The following is a 27,449-nucleotide window of genomic DNA, read 5'->3' as shown; positions in this document are numbered from 1 at the left end:
CCCCTCATATGTCTGGGCACTGCTGGGAGTGATAGGCACCCACCCCTCATATGTCTGGGCACTGCTGGGAGTCTACTGCACCCACCCCTCATATGTCTGGGCACTGCTGGGGGTCCTCTGCACACACCCCTCATATGTCTGGGCACTGCTGTGAGTGATAGGCACCTACCCCTCATAAATCTGGGCACTGCTGGGAGTGATAGGCACCCACCCCTCATATGTCTGGGCACTGCTGGGAGAGATAGGCACCCACCCCTCATATGTCTGGGCACTGCTGGGGGTCCTCTGCACCCACCACTCATATGTCTGGGCACTGTTGGGAGTCCTCTGCACCCACCCCTCATATGTCTGGGCACTGCTGGGAGTCCTCTGCACCCACCCCTCATATGTCTGGGCACTGCTGGGAGTGATAGGCTCACACCCCTCATATGTCTGGGCACTGCTGTGAGTGATATGCACTCACCCCTCATATGTCTGAGCACTGCTGGGAGTGATAGGCACCCACCCCTCATATGTCTGGGCACTGCTGGGGGTCCTCTGCACCCACCCCTCATATGTCTGGGCACTGCTGGGAGTCCTCTGCACCCACCCCTCATATGTCTGGGCACTGCTGGGAGTCCTCTGCACCCACCCCTCATATGTCTGGGCACTGCTGGGAGTGATAAGCACACACCCCTATGTCTCTGTCCACTGATGTGGATTGTAGCATGACACCCACCCACCCGCCCACACCCTCTGAAGGCCTGGGTACGGGCCGTACCACCATTGTTGGGGTGCCGTAGGGGTACGGCCCGTACCCAGGCCTACAGAGCGTGGGTACGGGTCGTACCACGCCTACCCCAACGTCACCCCAACAATGGTGGTACGGCCCGTACCCAGGCCTGAAGAGCGGGGGTACGGGCCGTACCACCATTGTTGGGGACGTAGGGGTACGCGTGGTGCGACCCATACCCACGCTCTTCAGGCCTGGGTACGGGCCGTACCACCATTGTTGGGGTGACGTAGGGGTAGGCGTGGTGCGACCCGAACCCACGCTCTTCAGGCCTGGGTACGGGCCGTACCACCATTGTTGGGGTGAGGTAGGGGTAGGGGTGGTACGACCTGTACCCACGCTGTTCAGGCCTGGGTACGGGCCGTACCCCCAATGTTGGGGTGACGTAGGGGTAGGCGTGGTACGACCCGTACCCACGCTCTTCAGGCGTGGGTACGGTGCGTACCACAATTGTTGTGGTGACGGGACGCGTCCACGTCCACTTCCGTTGTTGCGGGACGCAGGCCTTGGTGGACACGCCCCATCCGAGTGACCAGTCCCTGGAGGTACGGTATGTACAGGTCATGTATACATTTTGCCTTGGGTGGGGGTTATGTTTCCTGCCCCTGCCCCCCACCTTTGCCCCTGGGTGTTGGTCTGACCTTCTGCGGCGTCTGCGTCAGTTCCTGTGCACCAGGTCGTAGGCTATGAGGGCCGGGATGACACGTAGGATGGGGTCCATGGCTGTCCGTCGCGTACAGGTGCTCCTTCCTCGCGTCGTCCTCAATTTCCCGGCAGTTTTTGGCTCCCGTAAAAAATGCTAAGTGCGGAGTGACGTAGGCACGAATCGTACTTGCTGGTTCATAAAACGCTGCCTGACTCCGTCCGGACGTCACGTACGCGGTGTCCCGGATCGGAATTGTGGGTATATTTTAGCCGGTCGGTGTTTTGTACGACTCGTATGGAAATGGTATTTCTGTACGAATCGTACTTGCGGGTTTGTAAGGTGGTTTTCCCGGGTACGAGTCGGACGGAGAAAACGCTCCGTACGACGGTTCGTACCCGGGTTTTACAGGATCGGAATCGGCACCTAAATGTAATTTTTAGAATTTGTTATACGTAATTATTTGATTTTTATACATGTTATTGTTTTATGTGTATAGATGTATTGGTAATTTATAATATTTTTTAATCATTTATAAGTTATTAAAATAATTATTAAAACTAATTATTAAGGTGCCGATTCCGATCCGTTAAAAAAATTTACCGTCCGCCTCGTATCCGTATTTTTTTACGTACGAATCATACAAGTACCGTACAAACTGCGAAGAACGATTTGTACGTGAAAAATACATACGAATTGCGTCGGGAAAATGGTCCGAGAGGGAGCCGTAAATTTTTACGTCCGAATAGCATCGGGAAAAGTGTCCGACAGGGAGCCGGACATTTTTACGTGAAAATCGTAAAACAGAAGTCCGAGCGCGCAGGTACGATCCATACCGCCCGTCCGAATACACAACCGCATGTAAAATACCCCGTACGGAGCGAACGCTGTAGCCTACATGTACACGGGTAAACTTGTGCCCCGATACGAGTCGTACAGCCCTCCTCACCCCGCACATGTCAGCACTGTACCCCCGTATGTCAGCACCGTACCCCCCTCTGCACCATACCCCAACACCGTAGCACAGCCCCGCACCTGTACGTGCCGCACCCCAGGCCCGTCTCCCAGCCCCGCACCTGTACGCCCCGTACCCCAGGACCGTACCCCAGCCCCCCACCTGTACACGCCGCACCCCCGGCCCGTCTCCCAGCCCCGTACCTGTACGTACCGTACCCCAACACCGTAGCCCAGCCCCGTAGCTGTACGCACCATACCCCAACACCGTAGCCCAACCCCGCACCTCTACGCACCGTACCCCAACACCCTAGCACATCTCCGCACCTGTACGCACCGTACCCCAACACAGTAGCACAGCCCCGCACCAGTACGCACCGTACCCCAACACCGTAGCACATCCCCGCACCTGTACACACCGTACCCCAACACTGTAGCACAGCCCCGCACCTGTACGCACCGTACCCCAACACCGTAGCCCAGCCCCGTACCTGTACGCACCGTACCCCAACACCGTAGCACAGCCCCACACCTGTATGCACCATACCCCAACACCGTAGCCCAGCCCTGTACCTGTACGCACCGTACCCCAACACCGTAGCCCAGCCCCGTACCTGTACACACCATACCCCAACACCGTAGCACAGCCCCGCACCTGTATGCACCGTACCGCAACACCGTAGCACAGCCCCGCACCTGTACGCACCGTACCCCAACACCTTAGCACAGCCCCCCACCTGTACGCGACGCACCCCAGGCTCATACCCCAGCCCCGTACCTGTACGCACCGTACCCCAACACCGTACCCCAGCACCCTCACCCAGCATCGCGTATGTACGGACCTTACCTACGCGAAAAAGACTCGTACAGAACCAGGACACTGTAAAACAGCACAAGGAGGGTCAATTCGACTCGCACAACATCACAAAACACGTCAACATGACAAAATACATCTCTATGACTGACCATGCACATCCAAACAGGCAAACAGAGGCCCTAAATCACAACCACCTCTTATAAGACACCCACCACAAATTCAAACACAGCCACACCCACAAATGGACCAATAAAAAGGGCCCACACTCACAACCCATGAGCCTTTGCAACAGACTCACTGCTGCCAGACCCCACAGACAAACAACTGCACCTTACTTACACCTTAACTACACCTTCACTTACACACCTTCACACAACCTCATTCACAAACACCCCCTCTTCACATTCACACACACACCTACACCTTCAAGTTCACACCCACACACCCACAACCATCCACACCCACACCCCACACCATGCCCACAGACAAGAATCCAAAGTTCACAAGGGTGGAGCTGGACCTCCTCGTCAACGAAGTCATCAGAGTCGAGCCACAGCTGTTTGGAATATTGGTCAGACAGACCAGCATAGCCCAAAAAACCAGCCTGTGGCAGAGGATCGTCGACAAGGTGAATGCTGTTGCGCCCATCCGAAGGACCAGGCATGAATGCCAAGCCAGGTGGTACGATCTGCGCAGGGCAGTCCCGAGGAAGATGAACGAGGAATACGCCCAGAGTAACATCACTGGAGGCGGGCTGCCCCGCAGACCCGTACATTACCATCCCTGGGAGGAGAAGGTGATGGCCATGCTTCCGCCGGTGGGAGTACACGGAGTCGAAGGAGTGGCAGAGCCTGGTGAGTACACAAACAACTCCTGTAACATGGGGGGAATGCCATTCACACCACAAATACACCAAATGCACGCAACTTCCCCCAAGCCCTCACCGCACACAACCACACTCAAAAACCACGCTCATGCCACTAACGTCTCCATGCCCCATTCACAAATAAAGGCAATGCCATGTCCCAGGCCACACCAACCACAAACCCAAGACTGGATGTCCGAGATGCTGGGAGGGTGGGGCTCACACAACACATTGTGCAACTCCGAAGCAGACACCAATGCCCTCAGCCCATATGGCCTAGGTACATACCCATGCACCATGCCCAATGCACAGGGACTGGCAAAGTACTGACAAGGTAGCTAACACTTGGCCCTGCTGTATGCAGCACAAGGCCCTTCTGTGACCACTGTACACTCAAACACCAACTACACAAGCTCAGATAACTAGCACAGGCACTCAAGCTCACTGTCATGCCAGCATGCACCATGAGGGGACAGACACATCACATGGGAGACCCAATGACAAATCACACTACACCCAACAGCAGGCCCGGTCTCACACCCCCCCTCACACAAGCACACACCCCCGGGGCAGGCAACGGATTTACCCACTCTCACAATGGACATGTGACACAACAAGACCAATCCATCGCCAAATAAGCATCCGAGCCAAAATTCTACTGGTCAAACACTCAGGAGAACATACCAAACTGTCCCCCACAACATACCCATCCCCAAGTGGACATTGAGAGGAATGCTAGGCACATCCAGCTACCTGGAGGATCTGTGACAACTTGAATATGTATGAAACATGGATGTGGCATGAAACAGCATTAACATTGTCTCTCTCAGACACAGGGCAACGTCATCGACCTCCCCCATGGGCAACCCTCCTTGTGACACCAGGCGAAGACCAGCACCAGCCACAGGGAGGGAGGAGGAGGAGGAGGAGGAGGAGGAGGAGGAGGAGGAGGAGGAGGATTTGTCCGACGGAGCATCACAGACATCGTCAAGGCCTGCATCTGAGGGTCCCCGGAGGAAGGTGAGTCGTCCACGGAAGACCGTGAGAGTCAGTGGACCATCCACATCTCCCAGGTCACCTGGCCTGGCACCTGGCCCTCTGGTGCAACAGCACCACCCCACCCAATGACATTCTCTGCCACATGGACTTGCTGGTCACAGTCTGACCAATGATGACCAACACTGTGGTCTTGACTCTGATGACTCCAACTGACAAGGATGCCATCTCCCCCTGTGAACTTTGGATTCTATGCACCCAGTAGAGCACCTTACTTCATCCACCAAAAGAATTACCCCACCAAAAATAAATACTTTATTTTGTCATGAGTTGTTGTTGTCATTTTGCATTATTCCCCAACATATGTGTGTGTAAATGTCAAACTATGCCTGAGTGTTGAACTAACTCCACACATCCATACCCTGGGATAGGAGTCTGGTAGAGGACACACATGGGTCACAATGTATCATTCAATGCAGACATGGAGCACAATACTCACCTGTGATGGCCTCAAGCTGCTGAGGGGGTGCATGCAATACTGTGCCGACAGACCGATTTAGAAGAGTACCATCAAGGCGTAGAGGTTATGCCTCATTCGGAGGTTCCCGGGGAGGGAGTCCCAGGTATGTGTTCCCAGGTGGGAGAACTATGTCCTGCATGCTGGAGTACGGTGGGTCTGAAGAATGGAGGCCAGGTCAAGGTTGGATGCACGGAGATGGCACTACGGGGTCTCGGATGACAGTGGTACAAGGTTGGTGTTGGGTCGGGGTTGTGGCCTGCCTCCTGAGTGTGGGTGGGGAGTCTGAAGGTCATCCTTCAGCACACAGCGATCCATTGCAGCTATCTCTGCTGGACGGTGATGTGGCTGGGGCGCAGGATGTTGCAGCTGAGGTGTGCAGATGCAGCCTGGATGTGGACAAGTGTCCTGGGAGTTTGGATGTGGCTGCCCCGTAGAGGGCAGGGCAGTATTTGACACGGATGTTGTCGTGGACCTGGGGGATTGTCCGTCTTTCCTTGGAGTGGATCTATCTGGAGATCATGTGCATAATGCAGAGGGTGTTGCAGTCTGCGGCACAGATGCTGGTGATTGCCATGGCAAATGTGAGCAAGCAATCCATGATGCACACCATCTTGTGTGCATGGACACTGGGTGCTTGTGCGGGGCTTCTGCGGGTGGGACACAAGCAGTTGACCCAGCTGTAAGGGGACAATCCTCAGATGTTGACCTCAGTCCTGTACAAGTTCAGCCTCAGGTGGCTGCTGTTCTGCCATTCATCAATGGATCTCATGTAATCTAGAATATCGGAACTGGCAATGTCTGCGCCCTTGGTGAGGGTGAGGAGCACCTGGCTGTCAATGGCATACGAGTTGATGATGAGGTTGTGTGCGCATGTGATGGTGGAGAGGGGGGTCCTGGACACATTGTATTTTGACACGCTGACAGATGATACCTGTGCCATGTGCCTTACAACGACAGCATACTACATGCAGAAGCCTTGAGTCCCACTCCCATGTCCTTGCCAGGGTACAGAGCCGGTGGGGAGTAGGAGGGACATGACCTGGTGGGTGTGAGAGGGCCTGGAAGGCGTGGCAGCACTGTGTAGGCAGTCGGAGTTGCACACTCATCATGCAAAGGTGTTGTGTGTGCCCTAAGGGGCCCGATTCACAGAACTAACTTAAGACAAAATCCTAAACTTACTACCATTTTGGTATTCACAGAAGGCACTTACTCATTTTGGTATTCACAGAAGGCACTTACTCATTTCGGTATTCACAGAAGTTAGGAGTCCTATCTTTAGGACTCCTAAATGCCTTCTGTGAATACCGAAAGTCTTAAAATTAGGATTTTTCTCAGTTTAGTAGTAGTATAGTTAGGACTCCTAACTTTAGGACTCCTAAATGCCTTCTGTGAATACCGAAAGTCTTAAAATTAGGATTTTTCTCAATTTAGTAGTAGTAAAGTTAGGACTCCTAACTTTAGGACTCCTAAATGCCTTCTGTGAATACCGAAAGCCTTAAAATTAGGATTTTTCTCAGTTTAGTAGTAGTATAGTTAGGACTCTTAACTTTAGGACTCCTAAATGCCTTCTGTGAATAACGAAAGTCTTAAAATTAGGATTTTTCTCAATTTAGTAGTAGTAAAGTTAGGACTCCTAACTTTAGGACTCCTAAATACCTTCTGTGAATACCGAAAGCCTTAAAATTAGGATTTTTCTCAGTTTAGTAGTACTAAAGTTAGGAGTCCTAACTTTAAGACTCCTAAACTGAGAAAAATCCTAATTTTAAGACTTTCGGTATTCACAGAAGGCATTTAGGAGTCCTAAAGTTAGGACTCCTAACTTCTGTGAATACCGAAATGAGTAAGTGTCTTCTGTGAATACCAAAATGAGTAAGTGCCTTCTGTGAATACGAAAATGTTAGTAAGTTTAGGATTTTGTCTTAAGTTAGTTCTGTGAATCGGGCCCTTAGTGTATGCCTGAGAGCTGGCGGCAGATGTGTGGATGGGCATTGCTTGGAGGGTGGCTGCAACATCAGACTGTAGTGTGATGTGGGTCATGCAAGGACATGAGGCTCGTGCAATGTGCACGTTGCATGTGCAGACGGTCCAGCCTGTGGGACGGCGTGGCCGCAACTGTGGCACAGACAAGCTGATGACAGCCAAATGAATGGGTTGATGGAGTAAGGGAGGAGCATCTTTGGTGTGTGTGTGTTGCCAAATCAGGAAACTTCGTGTGCCCTTGCTGCAGTGGCTGCAACAGCAGGCGGCATGTCCTGGGAACTATGCCACAATTTCCACACAAAGACTAGGATGTCAGAAAGGACTACTGCAACAGGTGTATGTCAAGGAAGGAGTGACCGGTTTTCAATGGCACACCCTGAGACAAAGGATGCACAATCCCCAAAGATGACTGACACCGGATCATGAAACTGAAGGCCAAGCTGCGCACAGGAAACACACCCCAGAAGGTGTTGACGGCCCGTTGTGGGGACCAACATACCAAAACACATACACAGCCATGGACGTCATGTCCAATAGAGAATCAAATACATGTAGAACAGCATGCAGGTTGCTAATCTACACATAGACTCATATGCACAATCCTTGACAACCATGCCAGAGATGGCGCATGCACAGTGGCAAGAGACCTGCATTGACAGATATGAAGCCCCTTGGAGGCTGAGGAACACCTTTATTACTCAGGCTCACACCTATGGAAATGCATCACTATTAACAGACTCACATGGTCTTTTGGATTAACATGTGGGATCTACACTGGACACCCCCTTCGCACCACAGATGCTGTCAATCCATGGGAGTGGCACACAAGTGAAGGGGGTGAGCCAAACATCCCCTGCTGCACACGGATAGGCTGCAATTCCCCATTGAGCCTTTCATGGGGATGTCCCGCAATATGTCCACCCGTAGTCTCCCGTATGTTTCCGAGGGAAGTTGTACACACATAGATGCCTTCATCAAAATCAACAATCCCATAACAGATGACTGTCACGAAGTGTGACTATCAATTCATGTGAGTCATGCTACATGTTATGTGCCCCATGGTGAGTCGACATGTATGCATAGTAACAATACCTGCACAGGAGCAGTGCCCACACATTACAAACAACTACCGCACCCAAAAAGCCTTGCTGCAATCCTTACCCAAAGGAGACTTCTCACCATGTCCGTGCATGTAACGCTGATTCAGCACACATTGCATTACTCATGAGGAATAGCAGGAGCACAATGATGCCACGAGCAGACAGCATGCGCAAATACCTGGGGATGAGAGACTCACAAGAAGTCAGGAAACACATAGTCATCCGCATGCATGGTCATGTACTCTACATGAATAAGGTTGACACCATGCTAGTTGTCAACTGAGTGTGTCAGCTAAAATGTGTGGAATGACATCAGCACTTGAGTGACACATCAGCACATACCTCAAAGTCACTTTGCATACAGTCAGCTGGACACACTCATTGCAACACATGCCACACAAGGCTCCAAGCGTGCACACTCAGACCCAGGACTCACCATTATGAGAAGAAGTTGCGTATGAGCTGACTCTGGATGTCCTCCTCCTCCTCCTCCTCCTCACTTGCCTCATGACCAAGACCCTCATCCTCCACGGGTGGATGTTCCTGCTCATCGGGATCCAGGATGAGTGGCACAGCTTTCTCCACTGCCATGTTGTTGTGCAGCATGCAGCACACAAGGAAGATTTTGCAGACCTTCACCGGTGAATATGGGAGGGACCCACCGGTCTTGTGGAGGCAACGGAATCGGCTCTTCAGGAGGCCAAACGTCCTCTCAATCACTCGCCTGGTCTGCCCATGGGCGTTGTTGTAACGGTGATCTGCAGCTGTTCTCGGGTTGCGGAGAGGCGTCAACAGCCATGGCATGTTGGGATAGCCAGAGTCGCCTACATGGAAACATCATGTACAGAAATGGGTCAGGAGATGGCATCACATACTAAGATACCGCTGAATACTGGACAAACAGAGTCTACCCACCAACAAGACATGCTAGTTTGTTGTGCAGCTGCAGCATCATTTCTGGCACCCTGCTAAGCCTCATGATGTAGGCATCGTGTGCTGACCCTGGAAAACGTGCACAGACATGGGAAATCACCATGTTAGCAAGACACACCACAAGGGCATTAATGGAGTGGTAATGTTTACGGTTACGAAAGGCTACCTCCTGTGCCTGTGGTGGTACCAAAGCCACATGTGTCCCATCAATGGACCCAATTACATGGGGCATCCCTCCCAGGGCATAGATCTCACCCTTGATACCTGTCAACTGCTCAGGAGTTGGAAAATGGATGAATTCATCCAGGTGCTCCAACATGGCTTCTAAAACATCATGCAGGACATGGCTGAACATGGTCTGGGACATGCCACCCACATCAGCTATGGTCAATTGAAACGTACCGGTGGCAAAGAAATGTAGGGCTGACATCACCTTCATCTTGGGGGTCAGCGCAGTCAGATAGCTGTGTCGCGGTTGGAGGTGTGGGGCCAGCCTGTTTGTCAGGTCCACAATTAACCGTTGGGGGAATCTGTAGCGGCGTATGCAGTCACGTTCCCTCATGGCCGCCAAGTCTGGCATTGGTCGGGGGAGAGGCGGTGCCCTGCAGAAATTTGGAAGGAATAACGATGATTGAGTACATTACTACACCAATGTCAAAGAACTGAGCACATGTTCAACAGCTAATACACATATGCTACATACAGAGTCTGGTCTGTGCAATACATCCTGCACACGTATGCGAGCCAGGTGATACTCCTAACAAGAGGCAGCTACAAACGTGGATTGTCAAGGTCTACATGACATGCCATGAAAGTAGCTGTGGGCCAGTGTGAGTGAACATCCACATATGTGCATTTGAAGGATGTCATCTCATACAGACAGCTGCCGGCAAGCTAGACGCACAGGTCACATGTCATGGAAAAAGGACAGACCACACACCTTGCCATGAAGGGGTACATGTCAAAAATGATCACACAGACATTGAGACTACGCTGATATGTCCTAAGCTCGCAAGTCCCTGTTCGATGCATACAGACACACGTTACGTGTTATTCCACATGTGTCCTGGTGTGCGTAATAGTGTGACATGAGCATCTACACACAGACACATGTTGGATGCAGCTACAGCAGATGCCGTTGACGGAACACCAACAGCAAGATCATGGAAACACATGACACACACATGACATAGTCACATCGGGGCACGCTGGTAGTGAGATGTCAGGTGCCATCATCCGTGTACCTGGCATCAAGGGACACTTGCGGGTGTTGGTGACGGTGCCATGCAAGTGATGCAGTGCTTGACAAGTTTGAACTACATGCACACATGTAAAAGGTGTGAAGGGGAAGTGCGCCACATAGTGCCGCATCACACATGACATGTGTACACAGGTCATCACACAACTATTCGGTTAAAACATGAGGAGACATGTGCCAGCTCACTGCCTGACACACCTAGGCCCTACACATGAAGCACTGCACTGACAATGATGTCCATCCTTGTGCGAGTCTGACACCTCCATTCCTTCCCTGTGTGTCTCCTATCACCAGTGTGAGCTGTGAAACGCACTGTACACATGCTCTGAGGGCGTGTGTACGGTCGTATCACTATATGGGGCTTGGGTAGGAGTACGCGAGTGTGTACGGACCGTACACACGTACGTGTACACACTGGTCCAATCCCTATGGGAGTGTCGCCGTAGGCGTACGCCATAGAGATACGGCTCGTACACGCGTGTGTAGGGCCCGTAGCACGATGGCGTACGCCTACGGCAACACCACCATAGTGCTACGGCTCGTACCCGCATGTGTAGGGCCCGTAGCACTATGGCAGTGTTGCCGTAGGCGTATGCCACAGTGCTACGGGCCGTACCCGCATGTGTAGGGCCCGTAGCACGATGGCGTACACCTACGGCAACACCACCATAGTGCTACGGCTCGTACCCGCGTGTGTAGGGCCCGTAGCACTCTGGCAGTGTTGCCGTAGGCGTACGCCACAGTGCTACGGGCCGTACCGCATGTGTACGACCACCACCATAGTGATACGGACCCTACACACGCGTGTGCGGACCATATCACTATGGCGTACGCCTACGGCAACACTACCATAGTGATACGGACGCTACACACACGTGTACGGACCGTATCACTGGAGTAGTGGTACCCTAGGGGTACATGTGGAACGCACCGTACCTGTGTGTGGATAGTGAAATAACATAGGGGACACATGAGGGACAAGTATAAGGGCCTAAATGCATGCTAGTTGTCATGGAGACAGAGTTTTCAGTTCAAAATTTTTCATCAGGTGGCCAGCAAAAGTCGGTTGGAGACAATATACTATGTTGCAAAGTGGTTGTTGACTTGACATCATGCTAACATTTTGAACCATGCAAAGGCCCTCACTGAGGTAGGTTTAAAGGGATTGGAGGAAACGTAGGATGCAAATGAGATTGACCAATCACTCTGTACTCCTGTAAATGAAACAGCCCAGCAAGGCAGATATAAGGCAGCCAGGACCCATGAGAGAGCACTTGCCTGCACAACCTTTCATTCCACACCACTGCTGCTGCTTGTGATTCCTCTGGCACCATGGCCAGGTCTTTGGAGAAGGCCCAGCCTTTCACCCAAGAGGAGAATGAGGCGTTGCTGGATGTCATCCTCCCACAGTACCCCTGCCTGTATGGGAGACCAGGGGAGCAGGTGAGTGCTGATTCCACTAGCTTTGACTGTGCCCCTTTTTTGTGTCTGTCACTTCTGCATTGTGTCCAGGTGTGACAGACATGCAATGTTGTTCATGGTGGGTCCCGGGGGAGGAATGCCTTATGTCTCCCATGCAGAGCATGATGTGGTTCATATCTGCACTCCTCACTTGCATAGTGCTTACTGTGACTATCACTGCATGGTGCATGCCACATTCAGCCTGGCTAATCCTCTTGGGAATGTTGTTTCTATAGTCCTGATGTGATTCTGTGGTCCCCCCAGTGTGACAGGTGACTGTACCCACAGATGTGTGTGAGTTGAGTGTACCTGTGGTGAGAGTGATTAAATGATGTTTACGGGCCCTGGACATTGGTGTGTGTGTAAGTCCCCTGTCATGTGGGTGAGTGTCTTTGTGGAGTGTTGCACCCCAGCTGCATGGAGGATGCATATGCCCTACCCATTTGAAGTGAGCAGGGAGCCGTGCTGTGGGTCTGACGTGCGCGCTAGCCCCACACCTGTGACACCCCCCAGTCAAGTGGCACATGTGCAGAGTGAGGTTTTTACCCGCAGTTGCCAATGGCAGATGATTGGCCTGTGCCTGTGTGTGTATGTGTACTCCGCTGAGGTTGCGTGAGTTGCCTGGGGCATGTGACTGCTTTGAGGTGCTATCCGTAATCCTGGTGTTGCTTGTGATGCACAGTGTGAGCCATGATCAGTGATTGTGTCGCACCCCTCATGCCACCTGTGTACTTTCAATGATACGTAGTGCTTTTGGCCTTCCCCAGAGGATAATGTCCCTATGACAAAGGTGCAATGAGTTGGCTGCATACTATGCCCTGTTCAAACAAGCCAAATTGTTCTAATGTGTGTCTCTGTGACATGGAGCAGGTGTAATAATGTTGTCTCACTTTGTCATCCTCACAGGTAGCCGCCTACGCCAAGGGGGAGATATGGAAGCGGGCCGTCAGGTCGGTAGAGGGTCGCAGTCGGCGCCTGGCCCAGGTGAGGAAACGCTAGCAGGACATCCGGTGCTGGACCAGGAGGATCGCCAGGGTCCTGCTGGGGGACTCACCACCACGCAAACACGGCGGGCGCCGGCGCCTGACCCACCAAATGAAGCTTGTCCTGGCGGTGGTCTTCTCTGACATGGATAGGCGGCTACAGGAGAAGCAGCAAGGGGGTAGGTACATGTGTGTTTGTTGTGTGTCACCAGCTTTTGGAAGTGCTCAGTCGCCTAGATACACTGCCAGGGTTTATATGTGCAGTGCATATCCTGTTCCCCCAAGTCACCCGGTGCTGTTCTTCCTCCCTTCCCCTCCTTGACATGTGTTCCCTGGTCTGTGTGTAGTCACTCTTGCACATGGTAATCTTGGCTGCCAGTTAATCCAAGTGCCCAAAGCTTGCAGCATCATGTGTGGGGGTGGTCTGTGACATGTGTTGGGACCTTGCCTCTGCCCTGTCCAGTTCAGTCATATTGGGGTCCACGATTGTTGGCTCTGATGCTGAGTCTCAACATAGGAGTGTGAGGCTTGAAATTAACAGACTTGCAGCATGCATCACCGATATTATGGCCTCAGACATGATGTGCATGAGGGGGAGATATGCATAGTGCGGGGACGGTTGCTTCTGTTGCTGTCAGATCTATCCAGGACCATGGAGCAGTGTGGCCACTACAGTACCCTGAGACACCTTTTCCTAGGAATCATGTGTGTCATCCAACACTGTGGACATTCTCTGTGTCTTCAGCATAGGTTGGGCTCTGTGGCATTTTACCCTGGCCTCATTTGTATTTACGTAAAGTGTGCTACATGTGTCCACTGTACAGGGTGACCCAATGTGGCTTGTGCATACTCACTGTGGCCAGTGCCTGTGTGTCTCGGTACAACTATCTGATGATGGTTGTTTGTCAACAATATGTGTGGTCAGCCCCACGAGGGGTAGTTAGAGTGCACTTTGGATTACATGAAGCCCGTTTTTGTGATCCCAGATGAAGAGGTGTAAGTCCTTCCTCTGTCTCAATCACATAGTCTCAGGTAGGGGGGGTTGTGCGGCCAAGGTCTACATGTCCAAACCTTATGTCTCCTTTTCAGGTCTGGCCTGTGTGTGATGTCTGAACAGACACTCAACAAGTATTGACCCAGTCATGTTGTGCAGGCTTTAATGTTTGTGCTTTGCAGCATGTGTCTAAAGTTTAAAGACATGGTTCCTGCTCATCCTTTTTTGTCAAAGGTGTGTGGTCCAGATGCTGTGCTCGACTGTCCACAGACACTTGCTTCTCTGTATAATTCGATATCAAGTTATTTGCTGTTGTGTCATGCTCTCCATTGTTTCCAAGTGGCATGGTGGGCCAACCAACTTTGTAGTGCACGGCCTACATATGTGCGTAGTATTGTAGATGTAACTCATGATGCTTTTCATGCTATGCACTGTGACCTATGTAGTTTGGACTCATGTGTCATATGTATACAGGTGTCTGATTATTTCCTGTCTCTTCACCTTGCCCACAGCATTGTCTGGGACACCGAGGGAGACACCGGCACGGACGTGGAGGAGGGATCCAGCACCGGTGCCACCAGTGCTGGGGAGTCTGGCGCAGCAAGTGGCACGGAGGGCGAGGGGAGTCAGGCGGAGGACCTGTCCAGTCCCAACACCGACTATGACGCTGACGGGTCCGAGGCTGAGCTCCCAGAGGGGGCCGGAGGCTGCTCCCACAGCTGAAAGCAGCACTCCATCTCTCGCCGCTCCCTCCATTCCCATCACCGCCCTCCCACTTGCTCGGGTCCCTTCTGTCCGTGCTAGGCGACAACATGTCTTCTTCGTGCCAGGCACCGCACCCCCTGCCTCTGTCTCCCCTGCTGCCGTCAATGCTGAGTCTGTGGACATCCTGCGGCAGTTGCAGGTTGGTCGGACATCGCTGCTTAATGTCCTCCATGGCCACACCAGACTGCTGACACAGTCGGTCGTACATGGAGGGCATGTCAGCAGCGATGTCTGACCAACGGATGTTGCTGAGGTCCATGGACTCGTCACTGATAGCATCAGTGGGTCTCCTGCAGCGCTCCGTCCCCCCCTACCCCTGCACCATCCACACTTCCCACTCCCATGCCTGTCTCAAGCACACCCAGACATCCCCATGCACGCACCCCACCAGACACAGGCAGCACACCAACAGGGAAGGCCAAGCGCACACCTCCTGTCACGCACACACAGGGGGAAGTAGGCACACCCACTGGCTCGGGGGGGAAATGGCAGACACGCAGCCACAGTGGGAGTCCGCAGTCCTCACGACCCACTTCCTCCAAAACCACTCCCCTTAGCTCCCCTGCCCAACAGTCAGACAAAGAGTCCTTCATGGCCAGTCTGTCCCTCAGCCCCAGTGTGACACCACCCCGCAAGCGGTCGAGGAAGTCCCCGGGCAGGGGAGTTGAGTCCCCCCTGTCCACACCCTCCCCCAGTAGCGTTGCAACCCATCCCTCTGACCCCCCCCTCCTTGGGGCCTGTGGTTCCTTCGGGTGCAGGGGAGCCGCTGGAAGACCTTGCGACCGTGTGCAGCGCCATCCTAACCACCACCTTTGGCGCTGCCCCACCCCCTGTGGTGGAGTCGTCCGTCCCTGTACCCACAGCACCTACCCTTGCCCCTCCTGTCCCTGTGGTGCCTGGTCCTCCCCCCCCACATGATGCCCCCCCCCCTGTGGATGAAAAGGAACACTGAACTGTGCAGGCATGCTAGGGGAGACACGTCCCAATGTGTCCCCCCCCACGAGTTCGCATATGGACTGGCCTCTGGGCCTTGTATATAGTGTACATTTCAATTCAAATATTATTTTTATGCTGAATAAAGCATTTTGTTTTTCATTTGCACACTAATGCTTTTCTGGTGTTGCTGTTGGTGCTGCTGCTCCATGAGTTGGGGTGGTGATAATGTGTTAGGTGTCTGGGAAATGTTGTAGTGTGCTGGTCATGAGGTGGACCCTGGTATCTGCGCGCCATCAAAAGGTCTCTGCAAATAATCTTTGGTCATGTAAGCTCTTACTGTATGGTGACATTGTCCCAAGGAGTGTTCCTTCCTCTGTGGCACCTGACATCTTCCCTGCAGAGTGTTTCCCAATTGTTGTGCTGACCTGTGTCTACATTTCATTGATGTGTGACGGATCCCTTCAACTTTGGCCATGCCTGCTGAGCAATGTCTCCGCCTGCATCGTCTGTGCCATCCTTGGTAGTCACTGTACTTGTGTATGGAGTATGTTGCCATGGCTTCATGTGGACATGGTCCCTTTTCCGCACTATGCATGTGAGTACTCCCAGCCTAGCACACATGTGTTACTTGTTCTGTAGGGTATTTGGGCACCTGACTGACAATTGTGGGCATTGTATCTGTGGGTACTCCACCCTTTTTCTTCCATGGGAGGCAACAACTTGTTGGCTGCCCCAGCACCTGTACATTCCTATCAGTCCTGGAATGTGCGTGACAGTGTGTGTTCCCTTAGGCTCTCTTAGTTTAGTAGGGTTTAACATGAGTATACAGTCTTGTTGCATGATCTCAGTGTGTGTATTGTGCTGCCACCGCCAGGGGTGGGTATGCATGTGTAATTTGTCATCACACCCACATGTGGTGTGTCATGCAGTGGGGGAAGGACATCCATCCTCATGGGAGTGGGACACTGCTGTCAGTGATGTGTTGTCATGGCACTCTCAACATAGTCGCACATTGTGGATGCCTTCATGCACCCATGGAGTTTTGGTCATCGGAGGAGGATGTACACACCCCCATGTCTCTGTCCACTGCTGGGAGTCCTCTGCACCCACCCCTCATGTGTCTGGGCACTGCTGGGAGCGATAGGCACCCACCCCTCATATGTCTGGGCACTGCTGGGAGTGATAGGCACCCACCCCTCACATGTCTCTGTCCACTGCTGGGAGTCCTGGGCACCCACCCCTCATATGTCTGGGCACTGCTGGGAGTGATAGCCACCCACCCCTCATATGTCTGGGCACTGCTGGGAGTGATAGGCACCCACCCCTCACATGTCTCTGTCCACTGCTGGGAGTCCTGGGCACCCACCCCTCATATGTCTGGGCACTGCTGGGAGTGATAGGCACCCATCCCTCATATGTCTGGGCACTACTGGGAGTCCTCAGCACCCAACCCTCATATGTCTGGGCACTGCTGGGAGTGAAAGGCACCCACCCCTCATATGTCTGGGCACTGCTGGGAGTGATAGGCACCCGCCCCTATGTCTCTGTCCACTGATGTGGATCGTAGCACGACACACACCCACCTGCCTGCACCCTTGGTGCAGTACACTGCTCACCTGGCCATACACCCCCCCCCAATATACTGGTCAGATGCTGCACCAGGCCCTATCCTATCATTTGTGGCGTGTGTACGCATTGTATCAATGATGTGGTGGTGCCCTAGGGGTACGTGTGATGCGCTCCGTACCCACGCTCTGAGAACATGTGTACGGGTCGTACCACGCGTACCCCTACGTCACCCCAAGAATGGTGGTACGGCCCGTACCCAGGCCTTTAGAACGTGGGTTCGGGCCGTACCGCCATTGTTGGGGTGACGTAGGGGTACGCGTGGTATGGCCCGTACCCACGTTCTAAAGGCCTGGGTACGGGCCGTACCACCATTCTTGGGGTGACATAGGGGTATGCATGTTGCGACCCGTACCCACGCTCTGAAGGCCTGGGTACGGGCCGTACCCCTACGGCACCCCAACATTGGGGGTACGGCCCATACCCAGGCCTTCAGAGCGTGGGTACGGGCCGTACCGCCATTGTTGGGGTGACGTAGGGGTACGTGTGGTACGGCCCGTACCCACGTTCTAAAGGCCTGGGTACGGGCCGTACCACCATTCTTGGGGTGATGTAGGTGTACGGCCCGTACCCAGGCCTTCAGAGCGTGGGTACGGGTCGCACCACGCATACCCCTATGTCACCCCAAGACTGGTGGTACGGCCCGTACCCAGGCCTTTGAAACGTGGGTACGGGCCGTACCGCCATCGTTGGGGTGACGTAGGGGTACGCGTGGTACGACCCGTACCCACGCTCTTAAGGCATGGGTATGGTGCGTACCACATTTGATGTGGTGATGGGACGCGTCCACGTCCACTTCCGTTGTGGCGGGACGCAGGCCTTGGTGGACATGCCCCCACCCCCCCGAAGTGACCGGACCCTGGAGGTAAGGTATGTACAGGGCATGTTTACTTGTTAACTTGGGTGGGGTTTATGTTTCCTACCCCTGCCCCCCACCTTTGCCCCTGGGTGTTGTTCTGACCTTCTGCGGCATCTGCGTCGGTTCCTGTGCACCAGGTCATAGGCTATGAGGGCCGGGATGACACGAAGGATGGGGTCCATGGCTGTCCGTCGCGTACAGGTGCTCCTTCTTTGCGTCGTCCTCAATTTCCCGGCAGTTTTTGGCTCCCGTAAAAAATGCTACGTGCGGAGTGACGTAGGCACGAATCGTACTTGCTGGTTCGTAAAACACTGCCTGACTCCGTCCGGACGTCACGTACGCGATGTCCCGGATCGGAATTGTGGGTATTTTTTGGCCGGTCGGTGTTTTGTACGACTCGTACGGAAATGGCATTTCTGTACGAATCGTACTTGCAGGTTTGTAAGGTGGTTTTCCCGGGTACGAGTTGGACGGAGAATACGCTCCGTACGACCATTCGTACCCGGGTTTTACAGGATCGGAATCGGCACCTAAGTAAGTATATATATTATATATTATATGTATATGTTTAATTAATGTTTTATTACATTATATATATTAATTATTCATTTTAATTATAAAATATATTTAATTATGTTTATTTTATTTATAAGTATTATTTGGTTTATTTTACATATTTTTTTTAACAAAAGAACAAAACGATATTTTTCAATAACGATATTTTTGACATGTATATTTTATTTTCGATATTTTTGTACTTACCATGTTGTAGATAGGATGTCGATATTCTTTACATCGATATTTTTGCTCCGATATTTTTGTAGGTCGATTTTTTGACCCTCGATATTTTGTCAGTGATCCAGAGAATTCTTCACAGTTAGGTTGACGGCGAGCTAGGTCTTGTAGCCGTTGGGGTGCATCCTTGGATTGATTTTTGATTAATTCGAAAAGTTTTTTTGGGCGGGTTCTTGCTTGGTTTAATTGATGGCTGAAGAAGTCAGCTTTAGTGCGCTTAATATTTTTGTAGTCAGCATTAGAAGTTTAAGGTGGATAGCTGATGGGACTGATCTCCAGTTGCATTCAAAGGACCTGAGGGCCCATCTGTCCTCATTAAGCAGCGCGTTGTACCAGGGCTTGGAATCTTTAATGGGAACTCTCTTAAGTTGCAGTGGGGCTACCTCATTAATTATCATAGTCATAGCGTTGAGATAGTGGTTGGTGAGAACATGAACGTCAGAGGTGACTGAAGGGGGCTGGAGCAGATTGTAGCTGAGGAGGGTAGTGAGTTGGGATTGAGTTTTTTCAAGTCTCTTTTCCAGATCTTTGGTTTTGTGGATTGCGCTGAAATGAGTTTCCCTTGATATAGAAGGCAATAATATGATGGTCCGACCAGTCACAAGGTTGGATCGAGTCCACATGGATGATGTCAGATTTGGCGAGTAAAAGATCAAGGGTTGAGCCTTTATTGTGTGTCGAGCTGTTGCAGGATTGAATGAGGGTAAGATCATCCAATAAGTGTTTGAAGCTATTGACCACTGAGTCATTGTTGTCGTTCCAATGGAGATTGAAGTCGCCAAGGAATATTTGGGTATTTTGCCGCCCAATGTTTAGAGGCGATCAAGTCCATGAGGTGTTCAATGAAGAGGAGGTTATCTCCTGGGGGATGATAGATGATGTGGGATGAGCACACTGGTTTGCCATTGCAGCTAATGTCCAGACATAAGTATTCGCGTGATGTGAAAGTAGGCAATAAGGATCTGTTTATGGTGATGCTGCTGCGATGTACACAGGCTATGCCACCCCCTATTTTGTCCGTTCTGTCGTAGTCGGGTGGTACAAGGATGTCGGGGAGAGGGGTGGATGATTCTGTTAACCAGGTTTCAGTTAGAAATAAGATTTCCAGCTCCTGAGAGATGATGAGGTCAGCTATGTCGGCTGCGTGTCTGGAGGCCGATCTACAGTTAAGCAGAGTGCATTTCAGATGGGGTGAAATGAGGGAAGAAGATGGGTCCTGAGTGATAGGGATTCTTCGTAGGTTGTTATCAATGACTCCTCTGTTGTTGTGTGTAGCGAGTCTGCAGGGGTTGAAGGGGATAGTCGGGATGGTCATCTGAGAGGGCGTAAGGGAGTTGGGGAGCGAGGGTTCGTAAGAGTGCAGAAGGGAGAGAAGATCGCTCTCCGAAGACGGGTTGGTGCTGCGCCTTGGGCGTGTTTGTGTGTTGTGAGACGGAACTGTTTTCCAGCTGGGTGGGGGCATTTTAGAGGCGGATGAAATGAGGTCCGGGCGCTTGTGTAATTTATAAGTCGTTGAGGGAGTGAAGCGCCATGAGTGTTTAGACAATGATAGAGATCAGGGTATCTATAATATGCCCACTACCACGGATAGAGTAATCTCACAGTTACACGCACATACATTCATCATACGCTAGGGCCCATTTCACCAACACACGCTCAAATACTCTACCGGCAATAAACCTGTGGAAAGAAACACCTAAACACCCTGCATCTATATCAGGGTCGATAAGATCTGGTTTTTGTGACTGTCCTTAATCAATAAACATAATCTATACAACATATACAATAATGATCAAAAATGTAAACCCAATAATTGACAAGAAAGAATATCCAACACCATGTTTAAAATTATATTGCTTTATCTAAAATTAGTCAAAGAAATCAATCAGAGTAAATCATTTTTCTCATAGTTACCTATTCTAGCTAAATGTCAGAACGGATCAGGACAAGTCTCTCGGAAAAGCCTCTCAAGACGAAGTCCTTTCAGCATCGATCCTCAGCAACGCAGATTCGGTACGCGGCAAAGGCAAATGGCAAGTGGCAAAAACCCTCTCTAGGCTAACAATTCTTATAGTAAATCACACAAAGGAAAGACACATAAAAGTTTGCAATATCCGCTGAATCACTGAGCAGAGCGAGAAGGAAAGGATGTAACATCGCTACATTTGAAAATCTCCGCTCAGGAAAAGTTCACAAAATGAAGACTACGGAACAGGAACCAAGAAACTAAAAGAGTATCTAGTTTGTTCAACTTCTCCTCAGCAATCGAGCCATAGTTCACAGTCTTTCTCTAAGGCTCCTTTGTTTCCCAAGGCTGCCAAGGACGTTCCATTTCTTTTGGAGATCCTCCAAAACTGCTGCTGTCCTCATGGAAAATTTCTCAGGCGAGGACTATGGTCAGTTGACTTCAGGACCATTTCCAGCAGGGGTCTCCCTCGTCACAGTTTTCATATTATAAATCACAGGCAGGCTCATAAATCAGCCAACTCGGCTTAGGCCACCATAGGCCTTAATTGACCATCTTAATTAAAGAAACAAAAACAATCGTTACTACAGCATAGTGATTAAACAGTGTTAACCCCACTAATACCCTTATGTGTATGTATTTATCTAGCTCTTGCGACATAGAAAAGCATTAATTCGGAAAGCGTTTTGTGCTCAAAAATAAACAGCACACAGCAACGTTTAAACATGAAATCACGCACATTATTTTTAAAACGGAAACAGCACATTTATGCTGACCCTCGTGTAACTCTCTCTTATGTTAGGACAAACGGATTGATTAATATAAACACACTTGCACAAGACAAATAATTAATTGTTATTTATTAATAAATTAATAAAACGCATAGACATGCTAGAGCTTCAAAAGCCACTGAATTTTCAAACTGAAAACTCTGCTCCAGCAATCCCCCCTTTGGTGATTTTATCACCAAATAAACCCAAAAAAAAAAAAAAAAATTAGTGAAAATTTAATCCCATTTTAGGAGAAATCGGAAATGTCTTTTCTCCTTACACAACATTACACACCAGTCACTCTTTCATCATCCTTCTTTGTCTCTAAGTAAACACTCTCCCTCAATTCTTCTAATTCAATCTCTTGTGGTTCTCTTTTCAACCTCTTGATTTTCTTTTCTTCATTCAATTTCTTTTTCCCTCTCCTGTTTTTACAACACACACACACTAATCTCAGTATCAGTAGAGCAATAATTATACAAGTTAAAGGAAACAATATTCTACCTATAATAGTACTACCTATTTTTGCAATAAAATCCTTAACAGCTATCATCTTATTAGCTATTTTAGTCCATAACCCTTCAGCTTCAAGTGGTACTAATTCTTCATGCAAATCAGTAATATTTTTGATATAGACCTTCAGGTCTTTACTTTCGTCAGGAATGTAAGTGCAACAATGTTGAACTTTCAGCATTCCACAGACTCCACCCTCCTTGGCCAATAGAATATCAAGGGCAAGTCGATTTTGCATAGACATGGCACGTACGGCACTTAATTCCGTATTCACCAAAAGAAACCCTCCTGCGGTATGTGTCGATAAGCGATCAACCACTGTGGACAGTTTCCGAATTCCATAAGCATTTAAAGAAATTCCCACTGCTGGAATCAAAACCCAAAAAATATCACCCACAATTTCAGACCAAGTTTCTCTCTTAAAACGTGTTAGTATATTAATATTCTTTACATCTTCTATTTTATCTATATGAAAGATCTTAGGAAAAACCAGGCCCACATAACACGTGCCATACCAATGGTCAGGCAACTTGTAATAAGCCTTGTTCCCACAAACATAATACACTCCTGGAAAAATTGTATCTTCTCCACCTCTGAAACCCCAACCTGTTGCAACGAAGTATGTATCATGGCACTCACTAGTCCCCACAAAATATGTATCATATTGGGATTTCCTTCTGGTAATGCATAGTTTACCCTTCTGCGGTGCATCTAGAGCTAAAGTTGGACTAGCCCCATTTTTCAACTCTTTTCCCATCTCAATGTCCCAAATTGTCTCACTCACTTCATATTTTCCCGCTTTCTCATGCATGTTCAATCTCCTTTCCTCTACCATATCCAGGAAAGCTTTCTCCTCTTCTTTCAGACTGCAAGTTAAATTATTCTTAAAAATGTAATCTAATATTAATCCTTTTTCTTCAATAAAAATCTCACCAAAAGTGTTAGCTTCTTTAGCTGGATTCAGCTCTTTGTTCATTGGCAAGTGCCCAAAAATACTATCTCTGTTAGACATCTTATAATCTATTTTCCCTAACAAATAAAAAACACTACTTAAAATACTACAAGAAATACCATATGCAGCTGGTAAATGGTGATAAGTAACACCCTCCGAAACGGATGCAGGTAATTGCATACAAACGTAGCAATCCCTCACTTCCATTGTTTTCACATATTCATATAACAATTTAGAAAAAACATTACTAGAAAAATTATTAATTGACCTATCTTTGTGTATGTAAGTATTACTAATTCTAATCGGAACTACTTTTTGTGAATTCTTCTCTACATTTGTCACATTCTCTGTATGCATCCCAAATTCAACCTTAAAAGTCACTAATAAAACTAAAATACCCCATAGAAGCATTAATAATCCAGTACAGCAGCAGCACATCCTACACCACCTTTTAAAGAAGGCACATCTATTTTGATTATCCTCTATGTTAGCCATTTTACTACCTTGACTTAACCACTACTACTCCACTACTGAAATTTGAAACTTTAAAAATCTTCAGCAATTCTTTTCAAATTCTTTTCTTTCCAGTTTCTTCAAATGATCTTTTCGTTCACTTAATCCAAGTGAATCCTCCTTTTTATTCAGTTTGGATACTTGTCATTCTTCACTTCACTTTCTTCAACATCAAATTGTATTAGATCTCCAACATCAAAATCCTCAGTATCTGACTCTTCTCCAATGTCAGTCAAGAGTACTTTCAGGATTTCACCAGTATCTTCCTCAACCACTCCTCGTACGGTCTCCTCTGGATTTCCTTGACTTTCCACCTCTTCACTTTCAGGCAGTGTCACATACATCCATTCCGGCGACCTATACTTTTGGTTAGGTTTTCTCACTCTTTTGACTTCTTCTGGTTCTTTCGATTCTTTTGATTCTTTTCCTTCAGCCTTTGAACTTTGACTCGATATTTCATTCACTTGTTCAGCTTTTGATGAATTTGCTCTTATTACTCTGTATCTCACCCTTTTAACTCTGTTGTTAGGCGAACGATCTCCTTTCACAACCCTTTTCGGCCTTATTTCTTTATCACTCCTTTCTCCAATCCAAGTTCTCTTTCTCAGAACTCGACCCTCTGTTTGTTCTTTTTCATCATCCGATTCCGTTTCAAGTGCCTTCTGTTTTCGTTTTCTAGCAGTTTTCTTTTCTTCCACAGATTCTTTCACCACTATTTGAGACTTCCCTACTTCTGTCCCTCCTCGAGTCTCCGACACGCAATCTTCTTGCTGTCTACTTGTCCCTTCACCTAGCTCGTCATGAATGTTCCCTACACCTCCTCGGGGGTCTTCCGCAATCTGTCCCTCTCTATCTTCTTCTGACCCTGCTTCTTCAAGTATAATCTCAAGTGGTTCTTCAATCTCCTCCTCTTCTGATTCAGGAGTAGTCTCTGTGTTATTTCTCTTTTCTTTTCTTTTCCCTTCACTGCTTTTTGAAACTTCAGGCTCTCTCACAGAATCTGATCTTCTCTCTGATACTCGCAGTGGTTCACTTGAAGCTTTTTCTGCTTCTTTTCTCACTGATTCTGTATCTTCATCATCACTGGAATCTGACTCTTCAAAATACTCTTTACCAGTCCCCTCTTTTGGGTTTGGAACTCTCAGAGTATGACTTGCATGTACCCAGTGTTTCACTCCAGCACACTTTACTGCAGTCGTCGTAGTCAGAATAACTTGTCTCGGCCTTCCCCACCTTGGAATCAAGCAATTTCTTCTTCTGTGCACCTTAATCCTCACCCAGTCTCCTGGACTCAGATCATGGGCTTGCTTCTTCTCAAGTGTGGTAGCTTCTTCTCCAACCTGGTGAAACACAGAATGAACTGCGTCAGCCAGGCCTTTACAGTAATCCAAAATCATGTCATCAGTTATTGTCACCAACTTATTTACAGGCACGAATGCATGGCGCATTGCACGTCCCATAATTATCTTGTGCGGACTCAAACCAGTAGTTCTATCTGGAGTAGATCTCATAGTCATCAGAACTAAAGGTAACACGTCTGGCCATTTCATGCCAGTGGCTAAGCACATTTTCCCAATCCTATTCTTAATTGTGCCATTAATCTGTTCAACCACACCAGAAGCCTCTGGTCGGTATGCACAATGTAGCTTCTGCTGTATTTTCAATGCTTCACAAATTAAACCTATGAGTTCATTTTGAAAGTGTCTACCTCTATCAGACTCAACCGTAACTGGAAACCCGTACCTAGGAATCAATTCCCTCAACAGTAACTTTGCCACTGTTAATCCATCATTTCTTCTAGTCGGGTAAGCTTCCACCCACCTTGAAAACAAACAGACTACCACTAGAACATATCTCAGTCTGTTTACTTGGGGCATTTCAATGAAATCAATCTGCATTCTTGTAAAAGGACCTCCTTCTCTGCCAATTGTTCCCAGACTCACCACTGTCTTTTTCCCAGTGTTAAATTGCTGACAAACTAAACACCTTTGACGGATGCTCTCTGCAATTGTCCTGAACTTTGCATTGTACCAGGTTTGTTTGAACGACCTAATCATCGCATCCCTCCCCAAATGTCCCTGGCCATGATACATCCTTGCCATTGACGACAAGATGGAGTTGGGCATTACTGGTCTGCCATCTCTGTAGACCCAAACATGGTCTGTTTCTCTTGGAGCACATCCTGCCTTAATCCAATCTTTTTTCTCTTCCTCTCCTGCCTCATCCTGTAACTGCTTCACTTCATCCCATGTCTCTAAGACATTAGTAAACATCACAGAGAGAAAAGACATTTCCCCCTCTCGGTCCCGATTAATGGACTGATTTGTTTTTGCACAATATTGTGCAACATCATTTGCATATCTGTTTCCGACCGTTATGAAATCCTCCCCCTGTCCATGGGCAGCACATTTTACAACTGCTAACTCCTTAGGCAGCTGTATCGCCTCAAGCAATTTACCAATCATTTCAGCATTCTTTATTGGAGTTCCACTCGACGTCAAGAAACCTCTTTGTAGCCAAAGCTGGCCAAAATCATGCACCACTCCAAATCCATACTGACTATCAGTCATCACAGTTGTCCTCAAATCTTTCCCAATTTCGCAAGCTTTTGTCAATGCCACCAATTCAGCAACTTGCGCAGATTTCACTCCTTTCAATGGTGATGCCTCCATGACCTCTGAAACTTTGCACACCGCATATGCTGCACATAACACACCATCATCATTTCTCAGGCATGATCCATCCACAAACAACACATGATCATTCTCAGGTAAGGGAAGATCCCTTATGTCTGGTCTCGGTTTTGTACAGTACTCAAGCACATCCAAACAATCATGATCATCTTCCATCCTCACACCCACACTTTCAATATCCGGCAAGAGTGTCGCTGGATTCACATTCACACATCTCTCAAGAGTCACATTTGATGCTCCCAGAATCACCTTTTCATACTTAGTCAACCGACTATGTGACATGTACTGAGTTCTGCTTCTTGTCAAAAGAATTGCCACATTGTGAGGTACGAATACCCTTCCAGGATATCCCATTATGATAACCCAGTCTGTCTCATTTGGAGGAACTTTACTCTTCAGGTATACCATCACCTGATCATACTTTCTCATTACTTCTGGATCTGGTGCCCCTGTTCTTGGATCTCTTGGATACTCCTCAGTAGGCCAACTCACAACTATTTTACACTCAGTCCACAAGTCTGCTGGAACAATTATATCAAACAGACTATTCAGGTCAACCCACAGCACTTTTGACAATTTCACAAACCTGTCTACCTGCCTATACCGCTCGACGGGCTTTTCTCTCAATCGAGGGAAATCATTTATAAATGATAAAATATCCTGTCTGGTCCATGGAACATGTACATATCCTCCTCCAGGTATTTCTCTCATGGGATAATTATCCACTGGTTTCTCCTTTTCTCTTACTGGAAATGCTGAATAAGTTGTTCTATCCTCAGATTCCT

Source organism: Triturus cristatus, chromosome 4_2, assembly GCF_964204655.1.
Source record: "Triturus cristatus chromosome 4_2, aTriCri1.1, whole genome shotgun sequence".
Classification (NCBI taxonomy): Eukaryota; Metazoa; Chordata; class Amphibia; order Caudata; family Salamandridae; genus Triturus; species Triturus cristatus.
The sequence above is the reverse complement of the archived record's forward strand: the minus strand, read 5'-3'. Positions refer to the sequence as shown.